The sequence below is a fragment of the Melanerpes formicivorus genome, unplaced genomic scaffold (assembly GCF_026170545.1).
Source record: "Melanerpes formicivorus ecotype bairdi unplaced genomic scaffold, bMelFor1.0.p_v2 SCAF_120, whole genome shotgun sequence".
NCBI lineage: Eukaryota > Metazoa > Chordata > Aves > Piciformes > Picidae > Melanerpes > Melanerpes formicivorus.
The window spans coordinates 1,422,573-1,443,929 of NW_027142472.1; the positions used below are offsets into that span (position 1 = coordinate 1,422,573).

The following is a 21,357-nucleotide window of genomic DNA, read 5'->3' on the forward strand; positions in this document are numbered from 1 at the left end:
AGATATTGCTAGTTTACAGTTGTTTCTGATTCATGTTGTTTTTTTCAATAGTGGTATGTGTGGGAAGTTCCTCCACACTCAGCAGCTCAGTTGGTAGGGCAGCCACCCCTCAGTTGGGCAAGTCCCATTCCGGAGAGGGCTTTTTAATGGTGTAGAAACTCCTTTGCAAATACAGAGAGGCTTTGCCTTGCCAGCCCCTCTTGTGACTGCCTTGGTGCTGTTCATCCTAAGGCTGTTCCAGTGCCTTGTATTTTGGTGACAAAGGGTTTGGGGGGAGGGCAGTGAAAAGACAGGTGATGAGTGGAAGACAGACAATGGATGGGAAGCCTGGCTGGGCTGCAGCACTGCTGGCTGCTTGATGGAGCACACTACAGTGATTTGATTTGATGGCAATCCCTGGTGAAGACTTAGATGATCTTCTCGCCTGTCCCTTTGAGTAGAGCTGGTCAGAATTTTTCTGATGGAGTATTTCTCAGTTGGAAAGTGCTGATTCATTTAAAGTGGAGTCTTTTGTGGAAGTTTGACAATCTGAAGGGAATTCTCTTCAAACAGGAGAATGTTTCATTGTGCTTCATTTTTCCAGAAGCAAGCAGTGGAATTTTCTATTAAAAAACAACAAAGGAAACCAAACAAAAAAAACCTTTCTGCAGTTTTAATACTTTATGTTCTCTGTATGTCACTGTATTGTTTGCAAATGAAAACCTGGAGTATTACTTATTTCTTTATTAACTGAAATAAGGAGTTTTGAATAATTAAAATATTTTAAGCATTTTACTTCATCAACAATTCAGCTTTTTAGCACTTTTCCATTTGAAGATATTTTTTAGGTAGAACTGTGTTAAACTGTAAGACTCACCATTACCTGTAGAACAGGGTAGGGTCACTATTCTTTTACTGAGCCTCGTAACTGACCCTTGAAAATACTGTATTACATTGTCTCATTTATTACATTTCTCAGTGTGTCAAATGAAATAGTTCGGTTCAAGGGATGTTTTAGTGACTCTCTTTGTATTTTTGGTGATCTGCAAAGTGGTTTGTGGTTATTTTTATAATATCCTGGGACTACTCTCTCAAATGAGTTCATAGTAGTTCCACACCAGAAGTTACTTGAAGGTTTATTTTCATTTCCATGAGGTAGGAGCTCTCTATATGGGAGTTCTCCTGTTGAAGCTCTTAGCGTTTCTCACCCTGGGTCCCGTTGTTCTCAGTGAGATGTTTTTAGGGGTGAGAATCTCTATTAGACTTAGTGTGGCTGCATGGTAAGAGTATTCTCTCCACAAATAGCATAATTAGGGGCATATCTAGTGAAAACAGAAGGGAATGTTCAGCTTATTGAGCACACACTATGGGCTCAACTACGAAGCTATAGCAGAAGTCATTGCAAAGTCAGCTTTTGCTGGTTATTACTGCGTTCCAGACAGCAGCAGTAGCTGACCTTACGGTGAAGAGTGAGTGCAAACTGAAGCACAGTCTTGGTATAAAAATCTGGAAGGACATCATGAGTTATTCTTTTCTTTTCTTGCATGAGGAAAAATGTTACAATCCAAGGTACAGATACTTCTCGGTTCCCTCCCTTCACTAGCATATTGCTCCAAGGACATTAGAGAGATGGGCTCCATGAGCCATGATAGCAAATGCCAGGCATGCTGTGGAGGAATTGGATGCATCATTTGCTTACTTCTGGCACCTATTTGGATGCCTGGAGAGAAGCTGTGTCGTTCCCAGGTTTCTCAGGGGAGCTGTAGATCTGTTACTTTCTGAGCAGTACAATGACTTTAACGTTATGAAAGCTCTTTCTAAAAAATTACATATAATTAGGAGATTCTCATAATTAGAGACTGTTAATCTCAAATACAGTCTTTTTTCCTTAATCTAGGGATTTTAAAAGGGAGCTCTGGATATGCATAGGAATTTTTGTCTTCTCTTGTAACTTTGAGATAAGGATATTTCCTGTTTTCAGCTATACTGAATAAGATTGTTCAGGAAGGATTGGTGGACTTTTCAACATTGGCATTCATCCTAGAAGTAACCTTTTTTTTTGAGTGCTTACTTCATGAGGATGACATATCTAGCCTTTTCTTCAATATGCTGTATCTAATCTACTGTCCTACTTACCAGGGTACTCTTTCATTGAACACACTAAGAACAAGAATAGAACAGACACATTCAGCTTAAGTTTTCTTTTCACATATGAGTTTTTCTTCTCTACTTCTTCCCCTCTCCACTTAGAATGTCTCTATATATGCAAACAAAACCTGCACCAATTCTCTCTTTCTTAAGACTTTGAGAAGCAATTAAAATGTTAACTATTAAAATTTCAGTACCTCTGGCATACAAGATATGGTTTAAACAATATGCTGTAGGCATCATTACAGAGGTTTGACAGCATTGGTTTATCATGTAATAATGGCATTTTCTCCATTTTCTTGCTTAACTCTCTTTGATGCTTTTGGTAGTTCATCTGTGTAGAATTCCATTGGAGAACAAACTCCTCAGAGTCTATACAACCTAATTTGTGAAGACCAAATTATTACTGCCATTGTACATCTGGATGATTAAGCTGGCTCTGTATTTTAGTACTTTATGAAGCAGGATCTGTGTAGGTAGACTTTGCCATAGAGCATGGCTGGAAGAGTTGGGCAGATGAATTATGAACCTGGTGTTATTTAATCACTTGTCAGCTCCAAGAATGTTGTTCTTAGCAGATGATGATGCTCCCCAACAGATCTGAGTTTGTCCAGAACCTGGTTGGATGGTCTGGTTTTGGAAATCCAACCAACAGTAAACAGCTGTTCAGGCCCCACAGTAATTTCCCAACAAAACACACAGAACTTTATTGTCCTTTCAAGACTTCTCAGCTGGATGAACTTATGCCATAAATTAATAATTGCAGGTGTCCATGTTTGTACCACAGTCGCTGTGAATAATTGATTGTGCTTACAAGTTGTGATGATTTAGTATCTGGGCAGGCAAATACACAGAATGTCATATGGCTTTTAGGCAAAGATTTATTTAGAGACTGAAATTTATCTGGATCTTCAGAATGATAAATTCAGTACAAAAATATTTTGACAAAGCATTGTTTGTGCCTTGCTGTATTGACTCCAGTGGCATATTCTAAAAGCACAATCATTCCAGTAGCTGAGGGTACTTTAAACACCATGAGAATAATACAATCATGTCAAAAGATCCCTTGTACATCAGCTCCAGTGTTCAATTAGGTATTTGGGGGTCTAGGTCCAAGTAATTTGTGTTGCTTTCTAGTTGACTTTCCGCAAACTGTGTGCCATTTGATGTGCATTACTTTGACCTACTGGTTCTCATATCTGCCAAAACACATATTTGGATAAAAGTGCCCTGCAGTTAGTCTCCTAGGAAGAAGGATTGCTTCCACTCAACAACACAATGGTCACCAACTCATCAGAGCCCACGAAAGCTGCTGTTACTAATCTTAGAGGTTTTTATTTGCAGCTTAAACAGAAGCTTGACCTGCTGAGCAGAGGTGACTGTTCAATATTACCCAATAACAGTAAGGTTAGTTTGGAGAACTAGTGTGTGTCTTGGTGTTAGGATTCTCCTAAGTTGCATCTCCCACAATTTCCTTGTGTGCTCTCTGCCAGGTTCCAGTGCAGTGGCTGATTTTATCTATAGGAATTGTCTTCCTTTCTCTCTTCTTTATTTTGTTTGGTTGTGTTTTTAAAATGTATTTATGTGCCTTGCACATAAATGTCTCTGAAGATGAATGGGTGTGGTTTCCTGATGATATGCAGAATATATTAGGCAAGGTTGCTACATCTGCTTCCTCCTATCTGAGCTAAATCCAATCTATCCCACAAGATTCCTGAGATGGAGTGAATTTTCATTTTCCACTTGGAGCTTTTTATTCCTAATCTTGGCTGTGATTCCAGTAGCAGTAGTCTAAGACGTTATTGAAAGCACCACATCCCAAAAAAATAGTGCTGGTCGAAGCCCAAAGGTTACTTGTACACTTACGCTTCACTACTTCTTCTGATGAAAAAGGCTAATGAAACATTAACTTTAAAATAGAAAATTTCCTGGTTAGACCAATGATAATATATTATGGAGAGAAGAAATTACCGTTCTCTGTTGGCATTTCTACTTGAACAATGTTATGGCATTCAGTATTTCCCCTATCTGCCAGCCATCCTGGTTTGGAGACTGTAAATGTTCTGCAGATCAGATGTTTCCCTGTGCTGTTTATTTGTTTTTCAGCTGTGGTACAAAAGGAAGCTTGAAAAATGTCTTCATTTGTTTTGCTTGTGTTTCATTTCTTGTGCTTAATAATGCTAAATTTACTGTACTCTCCAAAGAAAAAAGCTAATGGTGGGAATGTGCTTTCAACTCTGATCTCTCAAAGAGCCAGAAAAAGAAAATGACCTGTTTTGGTAATCAAAATTGTGCTTCCTTTGATGAAGCAACATTGACTACTTGTGAAAAAAAAAATGATTAAAACAGATTCTTGAAAACAAGCAAAAGGAAGGCTGAAAAAAAAGGTGTTCTTGTTAATAGGTAGTCTGAATTAAATCTGTCACAATGTTTTCTAACACAAGGCAAGTGCAGAGAAACAGAGTTAATGTTCTAATTAAAGCCTTGTCACATATCTGGGGGAAAGCATCTTTTACTTGAAAGATGATTTTGTGACCAGAAGCTCTGTCCAGGTTAGAGTCTGTTTAGATTAACAGGACACCTGCTTAGCTTCTGTTTACAGTCTTGGTGCTCAGCTCAAGCAATTGATGAGAGATCAATGTTAATAAGCAATTTTTGACAGGAAACTGTGGAGCCAGTTACAAAGTGCAAATCAACATCACACATTATACAACACCAGTAAAGAATAAGAATTATCTTTTAATAGTAGCAAAAGAAAAACTAGAATCTAAAGCTGAATAATACGTGTCCACCTGTGTCCCAGTTCTCATGAATTGTTCTAATAATGTTTAGATGTTTGTAGAATGAACTATCAGAGCACACAGCCAACAGCTACAAAGGGAAAAACCGATTTGCTTCTCGAGGATTTTGACAAAGACTTTACCATGGCACTTGAAGGTTGAAGTCCTGTAGCAGCTGTCATTAGAGTGGGGATGCATCATAGAATCACAGTGTGTTTTGAGTGGAAAGGAACCTTCAGAGAGTATCTAGTCTAACCTCTTGTCATGGACAGGGACGCCTTTCATCAGATCAGGTTTCTCAAAGCCCCATCCAACTCACCTTGAACACAAGGTCTTCCTGGAACCTTCTCAAAACTGAATAAGCTCCTATCTTCACAGGAGAGGTACTCCATTTTCTTGGCTCTCCTGTGGACCTGCTCTGACAAGTTCATATCTGTCTTGTGCTGGAGGACCCAAAGCTAGATGCATTACTCCAGGTGGCGGCCTCAAAAGAGCAGAGCACAAGTAGAGAATCACTTATTTAGAGAAGCGGTACTAGGACTAGGACTGAGATATGAAGTTGATTTGAGCTTTATATATGTCACAGGTGAATAGGTAGAAAGAGGGATTAGGTAGGATTGGGGATTATCTGCAGTAATGAAGAAATCTGTCTTTTCACACAGTTGCTGCTTTCAAATGCTCTTCAGAAACTTTAGAGAGACAGTATGTCTGAAAGTGATGGTACCAAAATAACTCATTCTTAATAACCCTTTTTTTCCTCCCCTTATCCATTCAATGGTAATATTAGAGACTGATTTAAAAAAAAAAAAAAAAAGAAAAAAGGAAATATTAAAGAATTTTATAATGAATATAAAGTATATATGCTAATGGAGAGCTGTAATAGTGCAGACTCCAAATGGAAATAAAGGGTTGGGAGAAATTGTTTAAAAGAGCAATTTGTACTGCAGCTACTTGGGGTGTATCTCCACAGCTGAAGAGAGCAGAGAGGGCAGCAAAAGCAGTAGAAGAGAGTCTGGAGAAGGAAGTACATTTTCAAGAAAAATAAATCTACTTTGTGTGTATCACAAAGTAAAGAGCTCACTTATGTTTATAGACTGAAGAAAGGATCTCAATTTGAGCTGATCAAGAGTTAATCAGATCAATAAGCCAGTCCAAGAATTGCATACTGAATTGAACTGGCTGCTCGAGCAAGCAGCTGTGTACATTGTAGTACAAGAGCTGCATGCTTCAGTAAAAGCTTTTCCAACATCATTTAAAGTTAGCTGAGTACCTTATTTGAAGAGAAGTGTCTGTAGCTGCAATCCAGAGAGTCAGAGAAAGGAGTCAGCGCTGTTCGCAGTGAATAGACTGCATCACTTTCATGGACACCTGGCACAGACAGTAGATCATATTTTTTATTTCAGAGTGGAAAATAACCTTTATCTGGTCGCAATGTGATATCTCAGTGCTTAGATACTTGTGTTTCAGTGTTTGTCAAAGTACATAAAGCTCCTATATTTGACTCAGTTGAACTGAGAGCCTTTATTAGAAAATCAGCTGCTATTTTATTAACATAACTCTTATTATAAGTCACTGGCAGTCACTCCTTTGTACAGATGACTGCTGTAAGCACGTGTCATATGTAACAAAGTGTTGCTGAAGGTTGTTCCCATAGGGTAATTTTTGCTGCTGTAATTTCACTGATTGCCAAAAAGATTATACAGTATGTTCCTTGGGTCAAGGTCTGCAGACTGCATGATTTCTGGATGCGTTGGGTAACTATCTAATGCTTGCAAATTTCAAGGGGAAAAACCTACTTTGGCGTTAGCCTGCTTCATAACCTTTCAGATGAATATGAAGGGCTATAGATGACAGATATTTATTGTTGCACAAAGATGTCCTATTAGTATTATTGGGGAAGAAAAGCATATGGTTTGTGTGTGCCTTTGTGTGTAAAGATACATGTTGATGTGTGGAAGTTTTGAAGGAAGAATGGTTGCTGAAACTGGCAGTCTGGTATGTGTCTAGTATGTATTGCTAGAGAAAAGCAGACAGAAGCCAGATACCTTCATTCTGTATACACTAATATGATTTAGTTTGTAATGATCCCCTGCAGTTGACCTAGCCTCCTTCTTTAATGGGGATATAATTAATAGTGTCTTGTCTTAATCTGTTATTGTTTTGCAGCAAGTGCAGCAGCTTCTGATTTAGTCATTGGGAAACCTAAGAAGGTGTTAGGCAAACACTATAGCTACGGGCTCTCTGCATTCCTGCCAGGTTAGGTTTTGATGCTCTGAGAGGTCTGGTGTCTCAGTACCTATCCCACTTCAGAAACAATCTGCCAGACAGATGAGGGAACTTTGCTTTTCATTATCCTGTTGGAATATATGCAGTTGTAGGGGAAGATTTGCCTTTGTTCGAATTAGAGAAGGCTACGTTTAGTCTGTGACTTGGAGAAGAATGGAGAAGGAGAAAATCTAGGCAGAGTTTGGTTGGATGTGTTAAAATATTGGTTTGTTATTTTAACCTATTGTGTGCCTTAAATACACACATGCCAGTAGAAAATAGCCAATTAAGATGTGACACCTATGCTTTCAAAAAGCCTATATAGCTTTGCTGTAGAACATAATAAATGTCTTCACCTGCTTACATCTTGTCCTGGAAGCTGTGCTCAGGGTGATTTGAATACCCATACAACAACATGCAATGAGATGTAAAGCAGTAGATCCTGAGAAATGAAATGTAAAACAGTGGATCCTGAAGCTGTGTAGATAACTGCTGCTGGCATCTGAATTATCAGTTACAATCAAAGCTTTCAGTATACCTTCCAGTACCCTAAAATGATCTTTCCTGCAAATGTGTGTCTGTGTCAAATGATGCCTAAGACACTGGGGCAACTCTGACGTTATCCCATAGGGATTTTCCCCCCTTAAATCACTATGAATTTGCCCATAGAGTCTAAATAGAGGCTTAAGATGAAGAGTGGCAAAGTAATGACTTTCACAGACAGCCCTTCTCTCTCAGATACACTTGGTAGCTATATCTAGGTAACCTCTGAAACAGGCATCTCCCTCAGACTGTTCAGATTGTTTGTATGCAGCATCCATGCGTGAAGTTCATTCCAGCATTCCTTAGCCTCTCCACAGATGATTTGCCAGTGCTCTTTTAAGTTTTCTGTCTGCTTAAGCGTGCTTTGGTAAATACCTGAGTGGCTTTGGAGTGCACAGTTTGTGTTCTTGGCATATGGAAGTAACATGACAGATTTATTCAAGTGCCCCTTTTAACTGTCAGCCCCTACCATGCAGCCTACCAGGCATCTGTTGGAATGGGCTGCCCGGGGAGGTGGTGGAGTCACCATCACTGAAGGTGTTTAGGAAGAGACTAGATGGAGTGCTTGGTGCAATGGTTTAGTTGATTAAATAGTGTTGGATTATAGGTTGGACTCTATGTCAAAGGTCTCTTCCAACCTGGTTTATTCTATTCTATTCTTACTCTATTCTGCATAGCTAACCTGGCCAGAAGTAAAATTCAGAAGCCAAAAAACTTGAAGTGAGGCCATCAGCTAGCTCCTTGCACAATGACTTTTGCCTTTGTTTTCTCTTTCTTTTTCTCTAGAGATCTACTGCAGTAGGTGGACTTAGCCTTAATACTGCACTAGCAGCCTTCGTTCACTGGTCACTACTCCAAGGCCAGTCCAGAGCAGACAGCAGCCTGCTGGCATGACTGTTCAATGGGGAGTGGCTGGAATATATTGACAACTTGTATTTACTGTGCTGTGGATGGAACATTTAAATGTGACACATTCCAATCCATATCAAATTTATAGAAGGCAGAGTCCAAGACAATATTGAAGTAATAGATTTATATTCAGATTCCATTTATAGAATAGAATTAACCAGGTTGGAAGAGACCTCTGAGATAATCGAGTCCAACCTATCACCCAACACTATCTAATCAACTAAACCATGGCATCAAGCACCCCATCAAGTCTCTTCCTAAGAACCTCCAGGGATGGTGACCCCACCACCTCCCTGGGCAGCCCATTCCAATGGCAAATAACTCTTTCTATGAACAACTTCTTAACATCCAGCCTAAACTTCCCCTGGTGCAACTTGAGACTGTGTCCTTTTGTTCTGGCCAGGGAGAAGAGACCAACCCCCACCTGGCTACAACCTCCCTTCAGGTAGTTGTAGACAGCAGTAAGGTCTGCCCAGAGCCTCCTCATCTGCAGGCTAAGCAACCCTAGCTCAGACTGAAATAAACTGATACACATTACAATATAACATACCAGGAGGATATAATTATTTATGTTTCCTCTCCTTTAATGCCAAAGCAGTGGAAAAAAGTACCTAGTAGTTTACTGAAGATGTTCCCAAAATGCATATTGAGAAGGGAATTAATTTTGAAAGAGTTTAATTTTTATTAAAAAAGAAGTTAATATTTTTTAGTGTTTACTTCTTTCCCAGTTACCTTCTGGTAACCCTCACCTAGACTGACCAGGCAAGCACAATAAAATCTGTAGTTAACTTTGTTTGGAAAATTTCCCAGGCCAGGTGACTGCAGTTTTTAGAAATGGAGGCTTTATAGAGCTTCTGTTCCTGAGTGTGGTTTGCAAGTCTAAAGTTATGAACTTCTCTAATGAATGATCAGGTTATAATTGTTCTGGGGAATAGAGCTTTTCAAATGTTAAAACCCAGCAGAAGACATTTTTCACTAAGCCGGTCCAAGGTGCAGCTCAAAAAGAATAGAGGAAGTTAATAAATTTCCACAAAGATATAGTGCTTGGAAAGAATAATTGCCTGTGAGAGAGATTTCTAGAAGTGTGTGCATGAACCCTTCAAGATAAGCACTTCCTCCTTCAGGAGCTTCCAATAAAATACAATTTTAAAACAGTAAAATCCAGTTACAGAGGCAAACTCTCCTCCTCTCAGAAAGCTCTTTACAAAACCCAGCCACCTTTTCTCTGCTATCTGGGTAGCTGTAAATCTATTCCTTTGAGTGAAATCCTACCAAAAAAATTCTCACCCGTTCACAGGTGTTCAAAAGAGCCTTTGCTAAGCCAGAATCTCATAAATGAGTCTTGCCTTAGAGACAAGAATATGATTTAGGTGTCCTCTCTGTATGCTGCAGTTTTCTCTAATGGAATTTCATATTATGTTAACTGGGATGGATCACACTTGACAACATTCACCCTGCCAGTTCTGTTAAGCTGTGAAATTTGGGTTACTATGCAAAAGCAACGTTCTATCATGGAATTACTTTACCAAAAAAAAACCCACAACACCCCCCCCCCCAAAAAAAAAAACCCAAACCAAAAACAACCACACAAACCAACAAACCAACAAAAACCACCAACAAAGCCCCTCCCATAACAGTAATAAACTACTAATGAAAATATCAAGGGCTTTGAAGGAGACAGTAGTATTTGCTGCAGTCTTAAGGGAGATAATACTTCTAATATGTAATGAACAATAAAGAAAAAATAAGAAAGCAATGTAGCTGCACTGTTTGGGAAATAGTCTTGCATTTAGTTAACAAAACTCTGTCCTAAGGAAGAAAGAAATCTTTCTATTTGGGTTAAAAATATCTAATAGTTTTCATATGCTTGGTGGAAGTCAGGTTAATCTTTTTAGTGAGAGCTGTTATTTTTCAGACAGTGAGAGTACTGTAGTTATGTCATAAGCCGTGTTGCCTTAGCAATTGCATTATAGAATGGTAGGATGTACTCCCCTATGGTTTTGGAAGAAAAGCTTCTCAGCAAGGCATCCACACTGAGAAAAAAATACTCAATGGTGTCATCACAATGGAGTCACAGGCAGTGACACTCCAGTGTGAACCACAGCTTGTCTGCTCACTTCAGCCTTTAAAGCAAGCAGGTCTGCAGTACCCATCTTCAGAGCTAAATCGATTCCCTATGAAATACATGAACACCTACTTCTGAAGTCCTAAATGCAAAGGCTCAATATCTATGGCTCTGGTTTGTAGATCTCAGGCCTACTGCAGACTCTGCGGGCAGCAGCATGGCAGGTCCCTGAGGCATGTTTTAAGTTACAAAATGATGCTTTGTGTCTCTGATTCCCATTGGGCTTGTGAAAGGGGAAGAAAAAGACACTTGCTGCAGTTACACCAACTTATGTCAATATAAAGATGCCTTTTTAAGTGATCTCAGATGCTGTATTGTGTCCCCTGAGATACTGAAAACACAGCAGCAGCTCTGTGTGAAAGTATGGATTTTTGAAGAAAACTGTGTGGAGAAAGGAAGTGAAATTACTTCAAAACCAGCTTGATGTTTGGGGCTTTGCATCTTCATTTGCTCTGCTTTGGCATTTACTGTAACTCTGTGTTGAAGTTAGTGCTCACGTGGACAGTTTTTGTAGAGGAATTCAAAGTTTCCATCGATACTCACTTTCCTTTCACAGTCTCCCTGTTACGTGGTCAAGGTCAGCACTTGCCCTTGTCCTCATCCTCATCCCAGTTTAGGTTTCTATTATCCACTGAATGACATTTCATTTTTTTCACTGTGTAATATGGTATCACACGTCTCTATTGTCGACTTTTCTCCTCTCTCTGTCATCGTTGCTGGGCTCTGCGCACAAGTTATGTTTGTGAAATGAACCCTTCAGCTTTTCCCTGACTTGATGCTGGGGCTACTCAGATGAGCTTTCTAAGGAACTCTTAAAGCTAATAGTCTGTCAGGGTAACTGTATGCATTCTGATCTGAATTTCATCTGAAATTTGGGTTTCCATTGCTTGACTCTATCCCTCTGTAGTTTCTAGTCAAGCAATTTTTAGTTCTCATGCATACACCAAGCTTGACGGGGACAAGATTCTGGCTTTTTTGGCTCTTGGATCTGGGGTTTTTCTATTTGGCTTTACAGAAACTCTGGTGGAAAAGTCCATGATAAGAAACCAGGTCTGAATTACAGGCATACACTTGCTTTATTTTCACTGTTTAAGGGGTAAAATAATTGTTAATAAGCTGCTTAATAGAAAATGCCTTTCAGCTGTGTTTTTAAGTCAAGCATGGAACAATCATCAAAATCACACAGACTTTCTAGTAAAATATTTTGACCCAAGAATTTTAATTCCATGTACTAACTGTGGATAATGTTGTTGCCTCATAATGATGGAATAAATATTGCACTAAATATTTTATTTGGTTAGTAATTAAATTACAGATGGACTAAAGTTCCTCTTTCACTCCTTCATCTAATTGTAAGTTGTGGACAGGTTAAAATAATGGAGGGTAATGAAAGGTAAAAGAGAAGTCAAAGCAAATTTACAGCAGCAAGGTAGTCAGACTCAGGTTTTGTGTGAGAATGTGGTAGGTGTTGCCATAAGAAACTCTTCACTGATCTCTATTACTTAGTATGCATGTATATATACGTGTGAGTCTGTACGTATGCTCATATGGAAGTATGCAGATGTATATAGGTGACACACATTTAACTTGCACACAGGAAAGGTGTGAGCACACATAGGTACGTGCCCAGTTCTTGAGTAGCGTGGGTGAACTGGCAGGACCCTGATCTGCGTTAAAACACTGGCTACTTTGAAAGCAGTGCCCAGCATCTGATGTTCAGTGGCTGGTGTGCTCAGGAGGTATCTTCTCAGGTTTAAGTTTTTTCATTTACCTAAACACACATTAATGTCTAGGTGAGTGACTTTTCCTCTCACATGACAGAAGGCTTGCTTGCCCCTGTTGTGTATATTGGTTTATCTGACAGTCAGTGAGCTTTTCAGGAGTCAAGGAAAGACCTTTTTTTCAAAGGACAGTCTTTCCTAAATGAAATAAATGCAAGATCGCTGTAGCATATTGATGTGCAGTTGTACGACACATTGCACAGATGTGCAGATACATCTGTGTGACTCCACCAACTCTCCAAGCCAGCTGCAAGACAGCACCACTCAGGAGGCCATGCAGCTCTGGCAGGGTATGCTTAATTCAAAGAAAATGTACTCTCTTTACTGCCCACTGGCATGGGAAACCTACTGATCTTTCTTAAAGAGAATATGCCCTGATTTTTCTTTTCAAGGAAAACATTGTTACAAGAGAAAAGCCACTGATTATTTTTAATCAGTCACATTATAAAGGCAGCTCCTAACAGTGAATCTCTTGTTGCTGTCATTAAGGGAAGACAAATATAAGTATGAACGCTGCCATGCTGGGACTCAGCAGCACCATTCCAGAAAACCCACACAAGACCTATTTTAATCTTCACTGTTCTAGTGTCATTTAGTTCATTTTAATCAAATAGTGAAAGTGTGGATACATAACACTACTCACAGCTAATATATTTGGCAAAACACTGCTACAGCCTGTTCAAAATGTTTTAAGCAGTTAAGCACACAAAGGGTATATAAAAGGGCATGTACTTAAATGGGTACATAAATTAGGTTTAAGAACACGTAGCACTACAGATCTTGGAATGCTTGTTAAGCTGCTTCTTTCTCTGATAATTAAAAGCTTCCATTGCCAGTCATGTCCCCATTTTGTTAAAGTGCTCTAGTGGCTGGAATCTCTCCACAAATAAATTAATGTAAGCAATGTTCACATATAAAAATGTGTGTGTTTGTATACATATACTGCACATAGAGATTAAAAACCTCTATCTTTTGGTGAAATAATTGTTTGCTTACCAATGTGCCACCAAGTACTGTACTATTAGAATGCTGCTGTTTCTGAAATGCTTCTTGCTCATAAATTGCTTTCTTATACAATCTCCACAATATACTCTAATGCAAGTTTCTCTTTTTCCTGTTTTCCTGCAGAATACCAAAGAATAAGGGTGGAATATTACTGACAACAGCAAGCTACTGTGTTGCACACAAACACTAGAGGCTCCAGTGCTCATCTTTGCAGGTGCACCCATAAAAGAATGACAGCCTTGGGTCTGGTTTATGTTTAGCAAAACACACTAAGACATCCAGCCTTTTCTGCAGTATGTGTGATTTGTGTTTCATATTCAAAAGAGCAGGAAAACATTCTGGTGCTGAGCTCAGGCCTGTGGTACATTGTGCTTTCTGTGTGATAAAAAAGGATGATCAAAAGATGGCATTTATTGTAACAGGGTGGTGTTATTCATGAATACCAAACCTCTCGTCTCTCCCTTTTTACTTGTGTATTTGTTTATCTAGTTATTTGTTCACTTACTGATTTATTTATTTTGGGGTTTGGTATGTGTCTTTGGCTTGTTACTGACTTCTGAGGATTTCGTATTTGAGGTTTATTTCCCCACCCCCCTCAGGTGTCTCAACTGGAAGATAAAAAGATGGGCTCATGGTGAGTCAGTGAAGATAACCAGAGCAGTAATGCCATGGATATATACTGAAATATTAGATATTAATATGCTGCACCAGGGGAGGTTTAGACTCGAGGTGAGGAGGAAGTTCTTCACCGAGCGAGTCATTCGTCATTGGAACGGGTTGCCCAGGGAGGTGGTTGAGTCATCGACCCTGGAGGCGTTCAAGGGGAGATTGGACGTGGCACTTGGTGCCATGGTCTAGTCATGGGGTCTGTGTTGATAGGTTGGACTCGATGATCCTCGAGGTCCTTTCCAACCTAAGTGATACTGTGATACTGATACTGTGATACTGTGTATCCTTAGGTCTGTCCTTGCCATTAGTTTCTATTACAGGGCTACAGACCAGCCTGTGCAAACACAGTGACCCTGATGCCATGATATCTACTTTCAATTAGTATTTCTTAAATTATTCTAGAATTTATTTCTTTCAGAATACCTCACTTACTCCTTACCACTGTGGGCAGACTGCAGTGGTTACAAGACTGTTTGCAATTCAAAAACTGAATTAAGGAGGTCTCTGCCAAAAGATGTGGAATGTGATGTGAACAGCTGAGTGGCATCTCCTTAGGCTTAACAGAAGATGCTTTTTATGGTTACCTGAAGTTGTGACAACATAATGATCTGGCCATTTTTCATTTTCAAATTCACTTTCATCATTAACATTTTAAAACTGAAGATGTTGCTATTTTCAGAGTAGTTCTCTGACCACATTAGTAATTTATTGTCTGGTTCTTAAAAGAGCTGAAGTCACCAGGATTTCTTGTCAGTGGAACTACCATCTGATTTTCTTTGTCTCACGATTGCTTCATAAAAGCAATGGACAAATTCATGTCAGGCGACGGATCGGTCTCAGTTTCCCTGCAAGAAAGATGTTATTTTTTTTAGCTGAGAGTATCAAGTCCAATTCTGTCCTGATATGTTCAGACGTGCAAAGAGATGTGAAGTATCTGGGAGTTAGACACACATGACCAAGGGCAAAGCTCGGTTCCATATATTTCAAGTTAGAGTTTACAAAAATAACTCGAGGATTTTCCATCTGCTTGCTATTACTGAGCGCAGAACTCTCTGTCCCTCTAAGCTTAGGTCTGTCAGCTATGATTGCTGCTTATTTAATGGTACCCTGAAAGGCTCACTGAGGTATAAATGTCTGTGTAGGTAAGTGGGAGATAAAAGACAGCTTCCGTTTTGCTGGTTTAGCCCCGATGTACTCGGAACAGTGTCACACATGCTAAATCAAATATTGTGACACGGACAAAAGTAACTAAAAAGGCCCTAAGCCCCAGAAATTTTAAAGCAGTAGAACATACACTTCCACATATGTGCATCTGAGAAAGTATCTCAAGATCAACATACCCATTCAGTGTAAAAATTACAACCTGCTCCTTTTAATTTCAAGAGATAGTAAAAATAATTTTCCTCTACTTTTCAGTGTCCATCAACTATCTCCTGTTGCATCCCAAGCCCTGCTCTCATGCTTCAAGCAGAGTCTAACACTGCTCCACACCACTGAGGCAACACCTGGACTTGCAGGTATGTGGTCATCAAAGTGGTAGAAGACTGAAATTAAGGGCTGATGGAGGAAGAGAAAGAAAGGCTTCTAAGTAGCTGTGGGACAAGGAAATCAGTGGGGAGAAACCCAAGAAGTCTTACGTGGAGGCATCTTGCTCTTGCACTGCTTTGTCAGATTTTGTACATCTTATCTTTTAAAAGGAAGTGTGGGAAGAACTGTTTTTGTAAGAGTGAGTTATTCAAGAAACTGTTTGAGTCCACTTAATGAAAATGGGGTAGGCATAGCTGTGAGGGTGCAAATCAGGGAAGTTTTGCATGGTTTCCCTATGCTCTGTTTTCCTTTTTCACTGTCTTTGATGTAAGGAGTTTTGAGCGACTCCAGTTCTTGTTATTAAACCCTATGATAGTTTGTACCAAACAAATTTGATCACAAATCCAACATGGGAATCATTACAAAACAAACCAAACAAAAAAATCCTCCACAACTCAACCTCAAATTTCCACAGGGCCTTTGGCTGAACAAAGCACAGAAAAAAGAGTTTTATTTATGAGAAATTCATGATCATCTGGGACCTGAGATGCCTTTACATGTGCTTCACTCTACACATTTCTAGACAATTAATGTTGAGAAGTTTCTGTGTAAAGTATCAACAAAATTACTGTGTCTCTCTTCTTGTTGAAATGGCAGTTTTCAATACTGAAGTATGTGAAGCAGGCTTTCAATAATAACTGGAAAGGCCTTGGAAGAGAATTTCAGGAAAATTTGGGGCTGTCAAGAAGTATTGTCAATCTCTGATTGACTTGTGTCACATCTCTTTAGTTACACGCTCTGTGAAGGACTCCTTAGGGGCATCTAAGTCATGTTAGATTTTGAGTGTAGTTTATCCTCACAGAAAATCACATCCACTAAATAGTTTTAGTATTAAAATCCATTCTAAAAAATGTATGACATGAGGATATCCTCACTAGGTTTTATTGTAAACTTTGCAGAGATAAATAGTAGCTGTGGTGTTATATATGTACATCTATTGTGAATAATGGTCTTCATCTGCCTGTAGAAAAAAAAATGTAGTTCCTAAGTAAACCAGCTCATGCAAAACATTTATTTGCCTGTACACGTGCTGGAAGAATTCTGGGGAAGAACAAATTCATTCACGAAATTGGAAGGAAGATGAATTTGCTTAACACTCAAGGAAACAAGCCCATGAAAACGGCTTTGAAGTTTATTTCCAGGACCTTTCTGAATTTGTGCTCCAGAGATGTCTTTGAAATTACTCATCACTGTCCAGGACTTTCATTATGCTGTGCCATAATCTTGTGTGACTCCTATCATCTTTAATACAGGCTGTGCCTGTGAGGACAATGACATAATTTCATTTTAGAAATGGAGATTGAAGCCATTGATGCACTAAGTAAGGAGGACTACAAAGGGAGTTTAGGATAGTAACCACACTAATCAATACAATTGGCTCTGTCCCAACAAGGATGCTATATTTGGTCAAAGCTGTCCCTGCTGAGATCCACTTCCACATAAATTCCCTGTAATTTCTCAGGGAGTACCTAATGCCTGTCCTCTGAAGGTTACAGTATCTTCCACCCCTTGTAAACCCTGCTTGCCTTTGGTGTAAATGGTTGGGTGTTGTAACCAAGACAGGAGGCAGAATTATGTGAAAAAACTCTTTTAATTCATGGGTTTGGAATATTTTGATACTATTTTTTTTCCCCTCCTGCAGATGTGCCAGTGAAAACCTCCTAGTAAAGGGGAGGTACTAAATTTATTTCTTTTGTCTCAAGTTCATCCCTTGAATTCAGTGGTGCAGTGAGATACTGCCTAACATTGGTGAGGTAATAGTACATGAACCTGCAGCCACTGCAGTGTATACTTTAGGAGTTAAATCTATGTATTTAATAGCAGGGGAATGGGCAATTTAACCATTTCTGAGACACAAAATAGAATAGTCTTAGAGGGAAACTGAAAAAGAGTAGTATCCACTGCCATTACTTTAATGACAGAGTAACATGAAGTCACTTCAGTAGATCATGGTGTTTCCTTCCATATACTCTGGTCCTATTTATTTAGTTTCAAAAATTCCTGGATCCACAGCAAGCTAATTTCTGAATTGAAGCTATCTGGCTGTGTTTGCCACTTGCCTTTTTTCTGTTCACATCTGCTGTTCACTGCCTGGTTTTGTTATTTTAGTTTCTGTGGGTTCCAACTCAAGAAAATACGATGGGGTCAGGAGCAAATGCTGCAGTCCTTAAGCTCATAGGAATATGAACTCTTTTTTTCTTCACAAAAGTGTATGCAGTAGGCTCGTTGCAAACTCCCAGGTGTATACATTTATTTTTTGAAGTCTAACAGCTATAAATATGTACCCACAGGACTTGGGGACTAAACTGGATAAACACCTGAGTCTTTCTCATGCTTTGTAAGTGTCAAAAATCTCTTTAATGTGCTTCTCCCTTCATTTAACTCCTGATTTGTTTCTGCCTTTGACCACTTTACATCTGTTTCTCCATCTGCCAGTGCTCTTACAACACCAAAAGCCTGGTTGTCTAACTTTAAATGCTGTAGAGAGATCGGACAAAATGGAAGCAAATCAAAACTTGGGTGCTATCTGCTGTTGCAGCTCAATAAATATGATTGTTTCTGATTTTACTATATACCACAGGCTGTGTATGAACTCACCGATGCTGGCCTCAGGACTTGCCTGGACTGGCTTTGGCCAGAGTTCATTTTAGCTTGCTTCCAGCTGCGATAGCAATTGTCTGTCTGTCAGAAGATTATTATCCACCTTGCATGAGCTTATCTCTCTGCATACCAAATGTGGTATAGGTCTAGGAAACCTGCACAGTCCCTATGTAACAAGCAGAAGACTTTTTTCGGGTAACCGAGGTTGTGGGAGGACTGTTGTGTGCCTTTAAGAGTGAAGAGGTGAGGACCATCAAGCTGTAGCTGGGAACCTGTGGGGAAAAAAGTACAGGTGAGTAGCCTGTCTTAAGAAAACAGGAACTAATAATCTTGGACAGATCCAAGACTGAAGAGAAGTAGAGCTCCACCATGAATGTCTTTCTCTTCCCAGGAAAGCCCTCAGGATGCTAAGAAGTTGATGTGATACCTCCCTCTTCAAATTTTTTAGGCACTGTGGATCCCAAGGGTAAGCAAAATACTGGAGAAAAGGAGTATAATATACTACTGCATTTTAAATATAATGAAATGTCTTCTATAGCAATTTGGACTTCACAGGGTCCTTTAATATGCTACACATTTCACTGGGGAGGATCACAAAGTGTGGCACCAGCCCTCCAGCTCCACAGACTGAAGATCATAGGAGGGCAGAGAGGCAAGTGGGGGTCAGAGAAAGAAAACCAAATCAACAGACCCGAGGTTTTATGAGGTCACTACAGTAGTTCCAGGGAGCTACCACATCCCTTGACAAAAAACCAAAAAAAACTATTTTTCCCCTCCCCCTTTCTTTTGTTTAAAACTTTGAACTAACTAGCTTTACTAAAGTTACCTTGGGTAATTCTGGAATTCATTAGCTCTGCAATACTTTCTAACAAATTAGGTTTGCAGCCAGACTGCTTTCCCTGTGAAGAGTCGAAGGTAGGCAAGTCAGTTTTAGGGGCATCATGGCAGTAACTAAGTCAGGAAGAGCTTGCGGTCTTGGAAGCTGGTAACCAGACTTGTAGGGTCATTCCAGTGCCCAAAAGAAGGCACATAAAACATCTCATGTGCCACACCAGCAGCAGATGAAGGCTATATGTTTTTTAACTAACAAAAGAAATTGCTTAATATTGAGGACCTGGATAAAACAGACTGAGAGTTTACCAAAGTTGCTACCATTTTAACTTCCCTCCTGTTTTAGGTTTTTCTTGATCAGTTTAGATCAAGGTTTAACTCTCTAGGGTAAAAGTTTATTTGGGGGAAAGCTGAACTGTCTAAGCACCTGTATTTGTCAGGGGAGGAGGAGTGGAAGACAACTAATGCCTCTGGATTATTTTCCTGAGGCTAGCACAAATACTGGTAGTTGTAAATTTTAGAAGATTCATATTATCTGTTGTGCAGTTGCCTTGGGAGGCAGGGAAATCATTAACAGTGGTATTTCAGGTGTAATGTGAATTATGCCTCTCTACAATGTTTCCTTCAGTTCTTACCATTATGCTATCAAAGCAGCACAGATCTTTTTTATTCTGAAGTAACTATACATAACTTTGTTTTAATATTAAACAATATCTGCACTTTAGCTGGGGAAATATAATCCCAGATCATGCACATTCTCAGGGTTCACAACAATGGAGTGTGTTTATCTCGATACATAAGTTGTTTTCTTTCCTTGCTGAGGATCCAGCCCACACTGCTTTCATCCTTCACTCTCAGCCTGCTCAACCAGTAGAGTGATGTACAGGCACAGGGCAAATATCCCTCCTCAGCACCAGCTCCTGCCAGTTCCCTACAGCCAGTCAGCCCGAAGGCATAACTACGTCTCCTTGCTTTATTCCTGCCTGCACACTGATAGCAAGCTCTGGATCACAGGGATTTTAACAACCAAGGGTCGACAAATTTTATACAGTACATGGCAGGACACTGAGAGGGGATACTGCATGTGTGTATCTCTTCTGAGGTCTGGCTATACCAAGCCCTTTGGCAATTAACAACCGCTGTAATGTCCCTTGTCAGGAATTTTACCGCTCTGGCACCGAGCACTTTGGCCTTCAAACAATTGTGCACAAAAGGTTCAGAACAGAGTTAGCTCTCTCAAAGATTGAATAATTTTTTGTTTTGTTTTGTTCTAGAGAAGAATTAGAGTCTTTCTTTTTTCTCCCCCTCTTAGTGCCTTCCACCCACTCAAGAAGATTGTGCCATTTAAGTCGTAGTTTATCAAAGCAGAGACGAAACAAGGAGTGGTGTGTTCCAGGGGAAGCATCAGTGACACTGCATGGATTCCTCAGATGAACATCCAGCTTGAGGAGGGTAGATTTAGACTGGATATCAGAAAGAAATTCTTTACAGTAAGGGTGGTGAGACACTGAAACAGGTTGACCATGGACATCACAGATACCCCTCTCCCTGAAGGTTTCAAGGCCAGGTTGGATGAGGCCTTGAGCAGTCTGATCTGGTGGAAAGTATACCTGAAAATCCAGAAGGGTTGGAACTAGATGATCTTTAAGGTCCCTTTGAACCCAAACTATTCTATGAATCTATTAATCTATGAAGCTTTTGCTGGACATGGGGGTTTTTTCCCACAGCTGCTGTATATTTTTTCTCCCCCTATATATATAAAAACTGGGCTAGTTAATTAAAACTTTTAAATGGCTCAGAAACAGGGTTCTCTTTTTAAAAAAAAGCAACCAAGATTAGGAGAAACATACAAAATTTTCTGTATTTTTCTCCAGCCAGAATAAAATAATAATAATAATAATAATAATAATAATGAAAGCCAGGAAACCCTGAGGGCAGTTTATCCTCAAGAGAAGAGCAACACAAAGCTTTGTCCTTTGAGAAGTATATTCATGACTCAACAATAAAAGTCATGCTGAGCTTCAATATTGTATAACACCACCAGGAAATCTCATCTTGGTCTTCTGCTGTTCCAGTCAGATAGACACAATACTGCTGAGTGAAGGATATTTGTGATTTGCACCTTCAAGTTGTA

At 39.6% G+C, this 21,357-nt stretch overlaps 1 long non-coding RNA gene across 1 annotated transcript in view; it reads left to right on the plus strand.

Annotated features, from left to right (window-relative positions):
- The window catches only part of LOC137456274 (uncharacterized), a 57,312-nt gene extending 38,454 nt beyond the window's left edge, over positions 1-18,858 (plus strand). Inside the window, exons 17-21 of the long non-coding RNA XR_010991006.1 lie at positions 13,659-13,749; positions 15,621-15,721; positions 18,083-18,129; positions 18,537-18,684; positions 18,784-18,858. This is a non-coding gene — a long non-coding RNA (uncharacterized lncRNA). The remainder of the gene's footprint in view (positions 1-13,658; positions 13,750-15,620; positions 15,722-18,082; positions 18,130-18,536; positions 18,685-18,783) is intronic.
- The last annotated feature ends 2,499 nt before the right edge of the window (positions 18,859-21,357 follow it).